Genomic DNA, 14,037 nt, shown 5'->3' on the forward strand with positions numbered 1-14,037 from the left:
CGAAACGGTTCAATAGAACGTCGCAAATTTTGGTGAGAAAGGGCTCCCTATTTTTTCCTACAAACCCTACAAATTTCGTGGTCCTAGCTTCAATAGTTTTTTTATGGCGAATTTTTGAATGTTTAAAAAATAGGCCAAAAATCGAACGGAAATTCCCTGCAGAAACTCCATTCGCGAATTTTAAAAATCCGAGATAGCCAAAATGTTGCTCTCGAAGAGTACATCTATTTAAAAAAAAAGTTTCTCTCTAGGCCCAATAGGACCCGACTTTCATAGGGTCAAAGTTCACGAATTTCACACATTTCGGCCGCGAGAATTCCCTATAAGCGTTGCACCGAATTTCAAACCGCTCACACAGCACTTCCCATTCGGACACATGAACAATCCTCCGCAAGCGATTTCTCGTAGCTCAATTTTTGACCCCGGCGCAAGCGACCGAAATTTCGATGGGGTCACGGAAATGGTCACTGAAATGGGCCAAATTTTGAACCCCCATATCTCGGGCCCTAATTGTCCGATCGACTTGAAATTTGAAACGTGGCCTAACAGGGTTTCGGCCTTCCTCCCCATGCTCCGCAGTCGCGGCTCACCATGGGGGTCCCCCCTTTTTGCCGTAATGCTAAACAAAAACTCGTGAATATCTCCAAAACGGTTCGATAGAATGTCGCAAATTTTGGTGTGAAAGGGCTCCCTATTTTTTCCTACAAACCCTCCAAATTTCGTGGTCCTAGCTTCCATAGATTTTTTATGGCGAATTTTTGAATGTTTAAAGAATAGGCCAAAAATCGAACGGAAATTCCCTGCAGAAACTCCATTCGCGAATTTTAAAAATCGGAGATAGCCAAAATGTTGTTCTCGAAGAGTACATCTATTTAAAAAAAAAGTTTCTCTCTAGGCCCAATAGGACCCGACTTTCATAGGGTCAAAGTTCACGAATTTGACATATTTTGGCCGCGAGAATTCCCTATAAGCGTTGCACCGAATTTCAAACCGCTCCCACAGCACTTCCCATTCGGACACATGAACAATCCTCCGCAAGCGTTTTCTCGTAGCTCAATTTTTGACCCCGGCGCAAGCGACCGAAATTTCGATGGGGTCACGGAAATGGTGACTGAAATGGGCCAATTTTTGAACCCCCATATCTCGGGCCCTAATTGTCCGATCGACTTGAAATTTGAAACGTGGCCTAACAGGGTTTCGGCCTTCCTCCCCATGCTCCGCAGTCGCGGCTCACTATGGGGGTCCCCCCTTTTTGACGTAATGCTAAACAAAAACTCGCGAATATCTCCGAAACGGTTCGATAGAATGTCGCAAATTTTGGTGTGAAAGGGCTCCCTATTTTTTCCTACAAACCTTCCAAATTTCGTGGTCCTAGCTTCCATAGTTTTTTTATGGCGAATTTTTGAATGTTTAAAGAATAGGCCAAAAATCGAACGGAAATTCCCTGCAGAAACTCCATTCGCGAATTTTAAAAATCGGAGATAGCCAAAATGTTGTTCTCGAAGAGTACATCTATTTAAAAAAAAAGTTTCTCTCTAGGCCCAATAGGACCCGACTTTCATAGGGTCAAAGTTCACGAATTTGACATATTTCGGCCGCGAGAATTCCCTATAAGCGTTGCACCGAATTTCAAACCGCTCACACAGCACTTCCCATTCGGACACATGAACAATCCTCCGCAAGCGTTTTCTCGTAGCTCAATTTTTGACCCCGGCGCAAGCGACCGAAATTTCGATGGGGTCACGGAAATGGTGACTGAAATGGGCCAATTTTTGAACCCCCATATCTCGGGCCCTAATTGTCCGATCGACTTGAAATTTGAAACGTGGCCTAACAGGGTTTCGGCCTTCCTCCCCATGCTCCGCAGTCGCGGCTCACTATGGGGGTCCCCCCTTTTTGACGTAATGCTAAACAAAAACTCGCGAATATCTCCGAAACGGTTCGATAGAATGTCGCAAATTTTGGTGTGAAAGGGCTCCCTATTTTTTCCTACAAACCCACCAAATTTCGTGGTCCTAGCTTCAATAGTTTTTTTATGGCGAATTTTTGAATGTTTAAAGAATAGGCCAAAAATCGAACGGAAATTCACTGCAGAAACTCCATTCGCGAATTTTAAAAATCCGAGATAGCCAAAATGCTGCTCTCGAAGAGTACATCTATTTAAAAAAAAGTTTCTCTCCAGGCCCAATAGGACCCGACTTTCATAGGGTCAAAGTTCACGAATTTCACACATTTCGCCAAGAGAATTCCCTATAAGCGTTGCACCGAATTTCAAACCGCTCACACAGCACTTCCCATTCGGACACATGAACAATCCCCCGCAAGCGTTTTCTCGTAGCTCAATTTTTGACCCCGGCGCAAGCGGCCGAAATTTCGATGGGGTCACGGAAATGGTGACTGAAATGGGCCAAACTTTGAACCCCCATATCTCGCGCCCTAATTGTCCGATCGACTTGAAATTTGAAACGTTGCCTAACAGGGTTTCGGCCTTCCTCCCCATGCTCCGCAGTCGCGGCTCACTATGGGGGTCCCCCCTTTTTGCCGTAATGCTAAACAAAAACTCGCGAATATCTCCGAAACGGTTCGATAGAATGTCGCAAATTTTGGTGTGAAAGGGCTCCCTATTTTTTCCTACAAACCCGCCAAATTTCGTGGTCCTAGCTTCCATAGTTTTTTTATGGCGAATTTTTGAAGGTTTAAAGAATAGGCCAAAAATCGAACGGAAATTCCCTGCAGAAACTCCATTCGCGAATTTTAAAAATCGGAGATAGCCAAAATCTTGTTCTCGAAGAGTACATCTATTTAAAAAAAAAGTTTCTCTCTAGGCCCAATAGGACCCGACTTTCATAGGGTCAAAGTTCACGAATTTGACACATTTCGGCCGCAAGAATTCCCTATAAGCGTTGCACCGAATTTCAAACCGCTCACACAGCACTTCCCATTCGGACACATGAACAATCCCCCGCAAGCGTTTTCTCGTAGCTCAATTTTTGACCCCGGCGCAAGCGACCGAAATTTCGATGGGGTCAGGGAAATGGTCACTGAAATGGGCCAAATTTTGACCCCCTATATCTCGGGCCCTAATTGTCCGATCGACTTGAAATTTGAAACGTGGCCTAACAGGGTTTCCGCCTTCCTCCCCATGCTCCGCAGTCGCGGCTCACCATGGGGGGTCCCCCCCTTTTCGCCCTAATGCTAAAACAAAAACTCGCGAATATCTCCGAAACGGTTCGATAGAATGTCGCAAATTTTGGTGTGAAAGGGCTCCCTATATTTTCCTACAAACCCTCCAAATTTCGTGGTCCTAGCTTCAATAGTTTTTTATGGCGAATTTTTGAATGTTTAAAGAATAGGCCAAAAATCGAACGGAAATTCCCTGCAGAAACTCCATTCGCGAATTTTAAAAATCCGAGATAGCCAAAATGTTGCTCTCGAAGAGTACATCTATTTAAAAAAAAAATTTCTCTCTAGGCCCAATAGGACCCGACTTTCATAGGGTCAAAGTTCACGAATTTGACACATTTCGGCCGCAAGAATTCCCTATAAGCGTTGCACCGAATTTCAAACCGCTCACACAGCACTTCCCATTCGGACACATGAACAATCCTCCGCAAGCGTTTTCTCGTAGGTCAATTTTTGACCCCGGCGCAAGCGACCGAAATTTCGATGGGGTCACGGAAATGGTGACTGAAATGGGCCAATTTTTGAACCCCCATATCTCGGGCCCTAATTGTCCGATCGACTTGAAATTTGAAACGTGGCCTAACAGGGTTTCGGCCTTCCTCTCCATGCTCCGCAGTCGCGGCTCACTATGGGGGTCCCCCCTTTTTGACGTAATGCTAAACAAAAACTCGCGAATATCTCCGAAACGGTTCGATAGAATGTCGCAAATTTTGGTGTGAAAGGGCTCCCTATTTTTTCCTACAAACCCTCCAAATTTCGTGGTCCTAGCTTCAATAGTTTTTTTATGGCGAATTTTTGAATGTTTAAAGAATAGGCCAAAAATCGAACGGAAATTCACTGCAGAAACTCCATTCGCGAATTTTAAAAATCCGAGATAGCCAAAATGCTGCTCTCGAAGAATACATCTATTTAAAAAAAAGTTTCTCTCCAGGCCCAATAGGACCCGACTTTCATAGGGTCAAAGTTCACGAATTTCACACATTTCGCCAAGAGAATTCCCTATAACCGTTGCACCGAATTTCAAACCGCTCACACAGCACTTCCCATTCGGACACATGAACAATCCCCCGCAAGCGTTTTCTCGTAGCTCAATTTTTGACCCCGGCGCAAGCGACCGAAATTTCGATGGGGTCACGGAAATGGTGACTGAAATGGGCCAAACTTTGAACCCCCATATCTCGCGCCCTAATTGTCCGATCGACTTGAAATTTGAAACGTGGCCTAACAGGGTTTCGGCCTTCCTCCCCATGCTCCGCAGTCGCGGCTCACTATGGGGGTCCCCCCTTTTTGCCGTAATGCTAAACAAAAACTCGCGAATATCTCCGAAACGGTTCGATAGAATGTCGCAAATTTTGGTGTGAAAGGGCTCCCTATTTTTTCCTACAAACCCTCCAAATTTCGTGGTCCTAGCTTCCATAGTTTTTTTATGGCGAATTTTTGAATGTTTAAAGAATAGGCCAAAAATCGAACGGAAATTCCCTGCAGAAACTCCATTCGCGAATTTTAAAAATCGGAGATAGGCAAAATGTTGCTCTCGAAGAGTACATCTATTTAAAAAAAAAGTTTCTCTCTAGGCCCAATAGGACCCGACTTTCATAGGGTCAAAGTTCACGAATTTGACACATTTCGGCCGCAAGAATTCCCTATAAGCGTTGCACCGAATTTCAAACCGCTCACACAGCACTTCCCATTCGGACACATGAACAATCCCCCGCAAGCGTTTTCTCGTAGCTCAATTTTTGACCCCGGCGCAAGCGACCGAAATTTCGATGGGGTCACGGAAATGGTGACTGAAATGGGCCAAACTCTGACCCCCCATATCTCGGGCCCTAATTGTCCGATCGACTTGAAATTTGAAACGTGGCCTAACAGGGTTTCGGCCTTCCTCCCCATGCTCCGCAGTCGCGGCTCACCATGGATTGTCCCCCCCTTTTCGCCGTAATGCTAAAACAAAAACTCGCGAATATCTCCGAAACGGTTCGATAGAATGTCGCAAATTTTGGTGTGAAAGGGCTCCCTATTTTTTCCTACAAACCCTCCAAATTTCGTGTTCCTAGCTTCCATAGTTTTTTTATGGCGAATTTTTGAATGTTTAAAGAATAGGCCAAAAATCGAACGGAAATTCCCTAGAGAAACTCCATTCGCGAATTTTAAAAATCCGAGATAGCCAAAATGCTGCTCTCGAAGAGTACATCTATTTAAAAAAAAAGTTTCTCTCTAGGCCCAATAGGACCCGACTTTCATAGGGTCAAAGTTCACGAATTTCACACATTTCGGCCGCGAGAATTCCCTATAAGCATTGCACCGAATTTCAAACCGCTCACACAGCACTTCCCATTCGGACACATGAACAATCCCCCGCAAGCGTTTTCTCGTAGCTCAATTTTTGACCCCGGCGCAAGCGACCGAAATTTCGATGGGGTCACGGAAATGGTGACTGAAATGGGCCAATTTTTGAACCCCCATATCTCGGGCCCTAATTGTCCGATCGACTTGAAATTTGAAACGTGGCCTAACAGGGTTTCGGCCTTCCTCCCCATGCTCCGCAGTCGCGGCTCACTATGGGGGTCCCCCCTTTTTGACGTAATGCTAAACAAAAACTCGCGAATATCTCCGAAACGGTTCGATAGAATGTCGCAAAATTTGGTGTGAAAGGACTTCCTATTTTTTCCTACAAACCCTCCAAATTTCGTGGTCCTAGCTTCCATAGATTTTTATGGCGAATTTTTGAATGTTTAAAGAATAGGCCAAAAATCGAACGGAAATTCCCTGCAGAAACTCCATTCGCGAATTTTAAAAATCGGAGATAGCCAAAATGTTGTTCTCGAAGAGTACATCTATTTAAAAAAAAAGTTTCTCTCTAGGCCCAATAGGACCCGACTTTCATAGGGTCAAAGTTCACGAATTTGACATATTTCGGCCGCGAGAATTCCCTATAAGCATTGCACCGAATTTCAAACCGCTCACACAGCACTTCCCATTCCGACACATGAACAATCCCCCGCAAGCGTTTTCTCGTAGCTCAATTTTTGACCCCGGCGCAAGCGACCGAAATTTCGATGGGGTCACGGAAATGGTCACTGAAATGGGCCAAATTTTGAACCCCCATATCTCGGGCCCTAATTGTCCGATCGACTTGAAATTTGAAACGTGGCCTAACAGGGTTTCGGCCTTCCTCCCCATGCTCCGCAGTCGCGGCTCACCATGGGGTGTCCCCCCCTTTTTGCCGTAATGCTAAAACAAAAACTCGCGAATATCTCCGAAACGGTTCGATAGAATGTCGCAAATTTTGGTGTGAAAGGGCTTCCTATTTTTTCCTACAAACCCTCCAAATTTCGTGGTCCTAGCTTCCATAGTTTTTTTATGGCGAATTTTTGAATGTTTAAAGAATAGGCCAAAAATCGAACGGAAATTCCCTGCAGAAACTCCATTCGCGAATTTTAAAAATCGGAAATAGCCAAAATGTTGTTCTCGAAGAGTACATCTATTTAAAAAAAAAGTTTCTCTCTAGGCCCAATAGGACCCGACTTTCATAGGGTCAAAGTTCACGAATTTGACATATTTCGGCCGCGAGAATTCCCTATAAGCGTTGCACCGAATTTCAAACCGCTCACACAGCACTTCCCATTCGGACACATGAACAATCCTCCGCAAGCGTTTTCTCGTAGCTCAATTTTTGACCCCGGCGCAAGCGACCGAAATTTCGATGGGGTCACGGAAATGGTGACTGAAATGGGCCAATTTTTGAACCCCCATATCTCGGGCCCTAATTGTCCGATCGACTTGAAATTTGAAACGTGGCCTAACAGGGTTTCGGCCTTCCTCCCCATGCTCCGCAGTCGCGGCTCACTATGGGGGTCCCCCCTTTTTGACGTAATGCTAAACAAAAACTCGCGAATATCTCCGAAACGGTTCGATAGAATGTCGCAAAATTTGGTGTGAAAGGACTTCCTATTTTTTCCTACAAACCCTCCAAATTTCGTGGTCCTAGCTTCCATAGATTTTTTATGGCGAATTTTTGAATGTTTAAAGAATAGGCCAAAAATCGAACGGAAATTCCCTGCAGAAACTCCATTCGCGAATTTTAAAAATCGGAGATAGCCAAAATGTTGTTCTCGAAGAGTACATCTATTTAAAAAAAAAGTTTCTCTCTAGGCCCAATAGGACCCGACTTTCATAGGGTCAAAGTTCACGAATTTGACATATTTCGGCCGCGAGAATTCCCTATAAGCGTTGCACCGAATTTCAAACCGCTCACACAGCACTTTCCATTCGGACACATGAACAATCCTCCGCAAGCGTTTTCTCGTAGCTCAATTTTTGACCCCGGCGCAAGCGACCGAAATTTCGATGGGGTCACGGAAATGGTGACTGAAATGGGCCAATTTTTGAACCCCCATATCTCGGGCCCTAATTGTCCGATCGACTTGAAATTTGAAACGTGGCCTAACAGGGTTTCGGCCTTCCTCCCTATGCTCCGCAGTCGCGGCTCACTATGGGGGTCCCCCCTTTTTGACGTAATGCTAAACAAAAACTCGCGAATATCTCCGAAACGGTTCGATAGAATGTGGCAAATTTCGGTGTGAAAGGGCTCCCTATTTTTTCCTACAAACCTTCCAAATTTCGTGGTCCTAGCTTCCATAGATTTTTTATGGCGAATTTTTGAATGTTTAAAGAATAGGCCAAAAATCGAACGGAAATTCCCTGCAGAAACTCCATTCGCGAATTTTAAAAATCGGAAATAGCCAAAATGTTGTTCTCGAAGAGTACATCTATTTAAAAAAAAAGTTTCTCTCTAGGCCCAATAGGACCCGACTTTCATAGGGTCAAAGTTCACGAATTTGACATATTTCGGCCGCGAGAATTCCCTATAAGCGTTGCACCGAATTTCAAACCGCTCACACAGCACTTCCCATTCGGACACATGAACAATCCTCCGCAAGCGTTTTCTCGTAGCTCAATTTTTGACCCCGGCGCAAGCGACCGAAATTTCGATGGGGTCACGGAAATGGTGACTGAAATGGGCCAATTTTTGAACCCCCATATCTCGGGCCCTAATTGTCCGATCGACTTGAAATTTGAAACGTGGCCTAACAGGGTTTCGGCCTTCCTCCCCATGCTCCGCAGTCGCGGCTCACTATGGGGGTCCCCCCTTTTTGACGTAATGCTAAACAAAAACTCGCGAATATCTCCGAAACGGTTCGATAGAATGTCGCAAAATTTGGTGTGAAAGGACTTCCTATTTTTTCCTACAAACCCTCCAAATTTCGTGGTCCTAGCTTCCATAGATTTTTTATGGCGAATTTTTGAATGTTTAAAGAATAGGCCAAAAATCGAACGGAAATTCCCTGCAGAAACTCCATTCGCGAATTTTAAAAATCGGAGATAGCCAAAATGTTGTTCTCGAAGAGTACATCTATTTAAAAAAAAAGTTTCTCTCTAGGCCCAATAGGACCCGACTTTCATAGGGTCAAAGTTCACGAATTTGACATATTTCGGCCGCGAGAATTCCCTATAAGCGTTGCACCGAATTTCAAACCGCTCACACAGCACTTCCCATTCGGACACATGAACAATCCTCCGCAAGCGTTTTCTCGTAGCTCAATTTTTGACCCCGGCGCAAGCGACCGAAATTTCGATGGGGTCACGGAAATGGTGACTGAAATGGGCCAATTTTTGAACCCCCATATCTCGGGCCCTAATTGTCCGATCGACTTGAAATTTGAAACGTGGCCTAACAGGGTTTCGGCCTTCCTCCCTATGCTCCGCAGTCGCGGCTCACTATGGGGGTCCCCCCTTTTTGACGTAATGCTAAACAAAAACTCGCGAATATCTCCGAAACGGTTCGATAGAATGTCGCAAATTTCGGTGTGAAAGGGCTCCCTATTTTTTCCTACAAACCTTCCAAATTTCGTGGTCCTAGCTTCCATAGTTTTTTTATGGCGAATTTTTGAATGTTTAAAGAATAGGCCAAAAATCGAACGGAAATTCCCTGCAGAAACTCCATTCGCGAATTTTAAAAATCGGAGATAGCCAAAATGTTGTTCTCGAAGAGTACATCTATTTAAAAAAAAAGTTTCTCTCTAGGCCCAATAGGACCCGACTTTCATAGGGTCAAAGTTCACGAATTTGACATATTTCGGCCGCGAGAATTCCCTATAAGCGTTGCACCGACTTTCAAACCGCTCACACAGCACTTCCCATTCGGACACATGAACAATCCTCCGCAAGCGTTTTCTCGTAGCTCAATTTTTGACCCCGGCGCAAGCGACCGAAATTTCGATGGGGTCACGGAAATGGTGACTGAAATGGGCCAATTTTTGAACCCCCATATCTCGGGCCCTAATTGTCCGATCGACTTGAAATTTGAAACGTGGCCTAACAGGGTTTCGGCCTTCCTCCCTATGCTCCGCAGTCGCGGCTCACTATGGGGGTCCCCCCTTTTTGACGTAATGCTAAACAAAAACTCGCGAATATCTCCGAAACGGTTCGATAGAATGTCGCAAATTTCGGTGTGAAAGGGCTCCCTATTTTTTCCTACAAACCTTCCAAATTTCGTGGTCCTAGCTTCCATAGTTTTTTTATGGCGAATTTTTGAATGTTTAAAGAATAGGCCAAAAATCGAACGGAAATTCCCTGCAGAAACTCCATTCGCGAATTTTAAAAATCGGAGATAGCCAAAATGTTGTTCTCGAAGAGTACATCTATTTAAAAAAAAAGTTTCTCTCTAGGCCCAATAGGACCCGACTTTCATAGGGTCAAAGTTCACGAATTTGACATATTTCGGCCGCGAGAATTCCCTATAAGCGTTGCACCGAATTTCAAACCGCTCACACAGCACTTCCCATTCGGACACATGAACAATCCTCCGCAAGCGTTTTCTCGTAGCTCAATTTTTGACCCCGGCGCAAGCGACCGAAATTTCGATGGGGTCACGGAAATGGTGACTGAAATGGGCCAATTTTTGAACCCCCATATCTCGGGCCCTAATTGTCCGATCGACTTGAAATTTGAAACGTGGCCTAACAGGGTTTCGGCCTTCCTCCCCATGCTCCGCAGTCGCGGCTCACTATGGGGGTCCCCCCTTTTTGACGTAATGCTAAACAAAATCTCGCGAATATCTCCGAAACGGTTCGATAGAATGTCGCAAATTTTGGTGTGAAAGGGCTCCCTATTTTTTCCTACAAACCCTCCAAATTTCGTGGTCCTAGCTTCAATAGTTTTTTTATGGCGAATTTTTGAATGTTTAAAGAATAGGCCAAAAATCGAACGGAAATTCACTGCAGAAACTCCATTCGCGAATTTTAAAAATCCGAGATAGCCAAAATGCTGCTCTCGAAGAGTACATCTATTTAAAAAAAAGTTTCTCTCCAGGCCCAATAGGACCCGACTTTCATAGGGTCAAAGTTCACGAATTTGACACATTTCGGCCGCAAGAATTCCCTATAAGCGTTGCACCGAATTTCAAACCGCTCACACAGCACTTCCCATTCGGACACATGAACAATCCCCCGCAAGCGTTTTCTCGTAGCTCAATTTTTGACCCCGGCGCAAGCGACCGAAATTTCGATGGGGTCACGGAAATGGTGACTGAAATGGGCCAAACTTTGAACCCCCATATCTCGCGCCCTAATTGTCCGATCGACTTGAAATTTGAAACGTGGCCTAACAGGGTTTCGGCCTTCCTCCCCATGCTCCGCAGTCGCGGCTCACTATGGGGGTCCCCCCTTTTTGCCGTAATGCTAAACAAAAACTCGCGAATATCTCCGAAACGGTTCGATAGAATGTCGCAAATTTTGGTGTGAAAGGGCTCCCTATTTTTTCCTACAAACCCTCCAAATTTCGTGGTCCTAGCTTCCATAGTTTTTTTATGGCGAATTTTTGAAGGTTTAAAGAATAGGCCAAAAATCGAACGGAAATTCCCTGCAGAAACTCCATTCGCGAATTTTAAAAATCGGAGATAGCCAAAATCTTGTTCTCGAAGAGTACATCTATTTAAAAAAAAAGTTTCTCTCTAGGCCCAATAGGACCCGACTTTCATAGGGTCAAAGTTCACGAATTTGACACATTTCGGCCGCAAGAATTCCCTATAAGCGTTGCACCGAATTTCAAACCGCTCACACAGCACTTCCCATTCGGACACATGAACAATCCCCCGCAAGCGTTTTCTCGTAGCTCAATTTTTGACCCCGGCGCAAGCGACCGAAATTTCGATGGGGTCAGGGAAATGGTCACTGAAATGGGCCAAATTTTGACCCCCTATATCTCGGGCCCTAATTGTCCGATCGACTTGAAATTTGAAACGTGGCCTAACAGGGTTTCCGCCTTCCTCCCCATGCTCCGCAGTCGCGGCTCACCATGGGGGGTCCCCCCCTTTTCGCCCTAATGCTAAAACAAAAACTCGCGAATATCTCCGAAACGGTTCGATAGAATGTCGCAAATTTTGGTGTGAAAGGGCTCCCTATATTTTCCTACAAACCCTCCAAATTTCGTGGTCCTAGCTTCAATAGTTTTTTATGGCGAATTTTTGAATGTTTAAAGAATAGGCCAAAAATCGAACGGAAATTCCCTGCAGAAACTCCATTCGCGAATTTTAAAAATCCGAGATAGCCAAAATGTTGCTCTCGAAGAGTACATCTATTTAAAAAAAAATTTCTCTCTAGGCCCAATAGGACCCGACTTTCATAGGGTCAAAGTTCACGAATTTGACACATTTCGGCCGCAAGAATTCCCTATAAGCGTTGCACCGAATTTCAAACCGCTCACACAGCACTTCCCATTCGGACACATGAACAATCCCCCGCAAGCGTTTTCTCATAGCTCAATTTTTGACCCCGGCGCAAGCGACCGAAATTTCGATGGGGTCACGGAAATGGTGACTGAAATGGGCCAAAATTTGACCCCCCATATCTCGGGCCCTAATTGTCCTTTCGACTTGAAATTTGAAACGTGGCCTAACAGGGTTTCGGCCTTCCTCCCCATGCTCCGCAGTCGCGGCTCACTATGGGGGTCCCCCCTTTTTGCCGTAATGCTAAACAAAAACTCGCGAATATCTCCGAAACGGTTCGATAGAATGTCGCAAATTTTGGTGTGAAAGGGCTCCCTATTTTTTCCTACAAACCCTCCAAATTTCGTGGTCCTAGCTTCCATAGTTTTTTTATGGCGAATTTTTGAAGGTTTAAAGAATAGGCCAAAAATCGAACGGAAATTCCCTGCAGAAACTCCATTCGCGAATTTTAAAAATCGGAGATAGCCAAAATCTTGTTCTCGAAGAGTACATCTATTTAAAAAAAAAGTTTCTCTCTAGGCCCAATAGGACCCGACTTTCATAGGGTCAAAGTTCACGAATTTGACACATTTCGGCCGCAAGAATTCCCTATAAGCGTTGCACCGAATTTCAAACCGCTCACACAGCACTTCCCATTCGGACACATGAACAATCCCCCGCAAGCGTTTTCTCGTAGCTCAATTTTTGACCCCGGCGCAAGCGACCGAAATTTCGATGGGGTCAGGGAAATGGTCACTGAAATGGGCCAAATTTTGACCCCCTATATCTCGGGCCCTAATTGTCCGATCGACTTGAAATTTGAAACGTGGCCTAACAGGGTTTCCGCCTTCCTCCCCATGCTCCGCAGTCGCGGCTCACCATGGGGGGTCCCCCCCTTTTCGCCCTAATGCTAAAACAAAAACTCGCGAATATCTCCGAAACGGTTCGATAGAATGTCGCAAATTTTGGTGTGAAAGGGCTCCCTATATTTTCCTACAAACCCTCCAAATTTCGTGGTCCTAGCTTCAATAGTTTTTTATGGCGAATTTTTGAATGTTTAAAGAATAGGCCAAAAATCGAACGGAAATTCCCTGCAGAAACTCCATTCGCGAATTTTAAAAATCCGAGATAGCCAAAATGTTGCTCTCGAAGAGTACATCTATTTAAAAAAAAAATTTCTCTCTAGGCCCAATAGGACCCGACTTTCATAGGGTCAAAGTTCACGAATTTGACACATTTCGGCCGCAAGAATTCCCTATAAGCGTTGCACCGAATTTCAAACCGCTCACACAGCACTTCCCATTCGGACACATGAACAATCCTCCGCAAGCGTTTTCTCGTAGGTCAATTTTTGACCCCGGCGCAAGCGACCGAAATTTCGATGGGGTCACGGAAATGGTGACTGAAATGGGCCAATTTTTGAACCCCCATATCTCGGGCCCTAATTGTCCGATCGACTTGAAATTTGAAACGTGGCCTAACAGGGTTTCGGCCTTCCTCTCCATGCTCCGCAGTCGCGGCTCACTATGGGGGTCCCCCCTTTTTGACGTAATGCTAAACAAAAACTCGCGAATATCTCCGAAACGGTTCGATAGAATGTCGCAAATTTTGGTGTGAAAGGGCTCCCTATTTTTTCCTACAAACCCTCCAAATTTCGTGGTCCTAGCTTCAATAGTTTTTTTATGGCGAATTTTTGAATGTTTAAAGAATAGGCCAAAAATCGAACGGAAATTCACTGCAGAAACTCCATTCGCGAATTTTAAAAATCCGAGATAGCCAAAATGCTGCTCTCGAAGAATACATCTATTTAAAAAAAAGTTTCTCTCCAGGCCCAATAGGACCCGACTTTCATAGGGTCAAAGTTCACGAATTTCACACATTTCGCCAAGAGAATTCCCTATAACCGTTGCACCGAATTTCAAACCGCTCACACAGCACTTCCCATTCGGACACATGAACAATCCCCCGCAAGCGTTTTCTCGTAGCTCAATTTTTGACCCCGGCGCAAGCGACCGAAATTTCGATGGGGTCACGGAAATGGTGACTGAAATGGGCCAAACTTTGAACCCCCATATCTCGCGCCCTAA

This window comes from Stegodyphus dumicola, chromosome 1 (assembly GCF_044657685.1).
Source record: "Stegodyphus dumicola isolate Sdum_Otavi_A_Nest chromosome 1, ASM4465768v1".
Taxonomy (NCBI): domain Eukaryota; kingdom Metazoa; phylum Arthropoda; class Arachnida; order Araneae; family Eresidae; genus Stegodyphus; species Stegodyphus dumicola.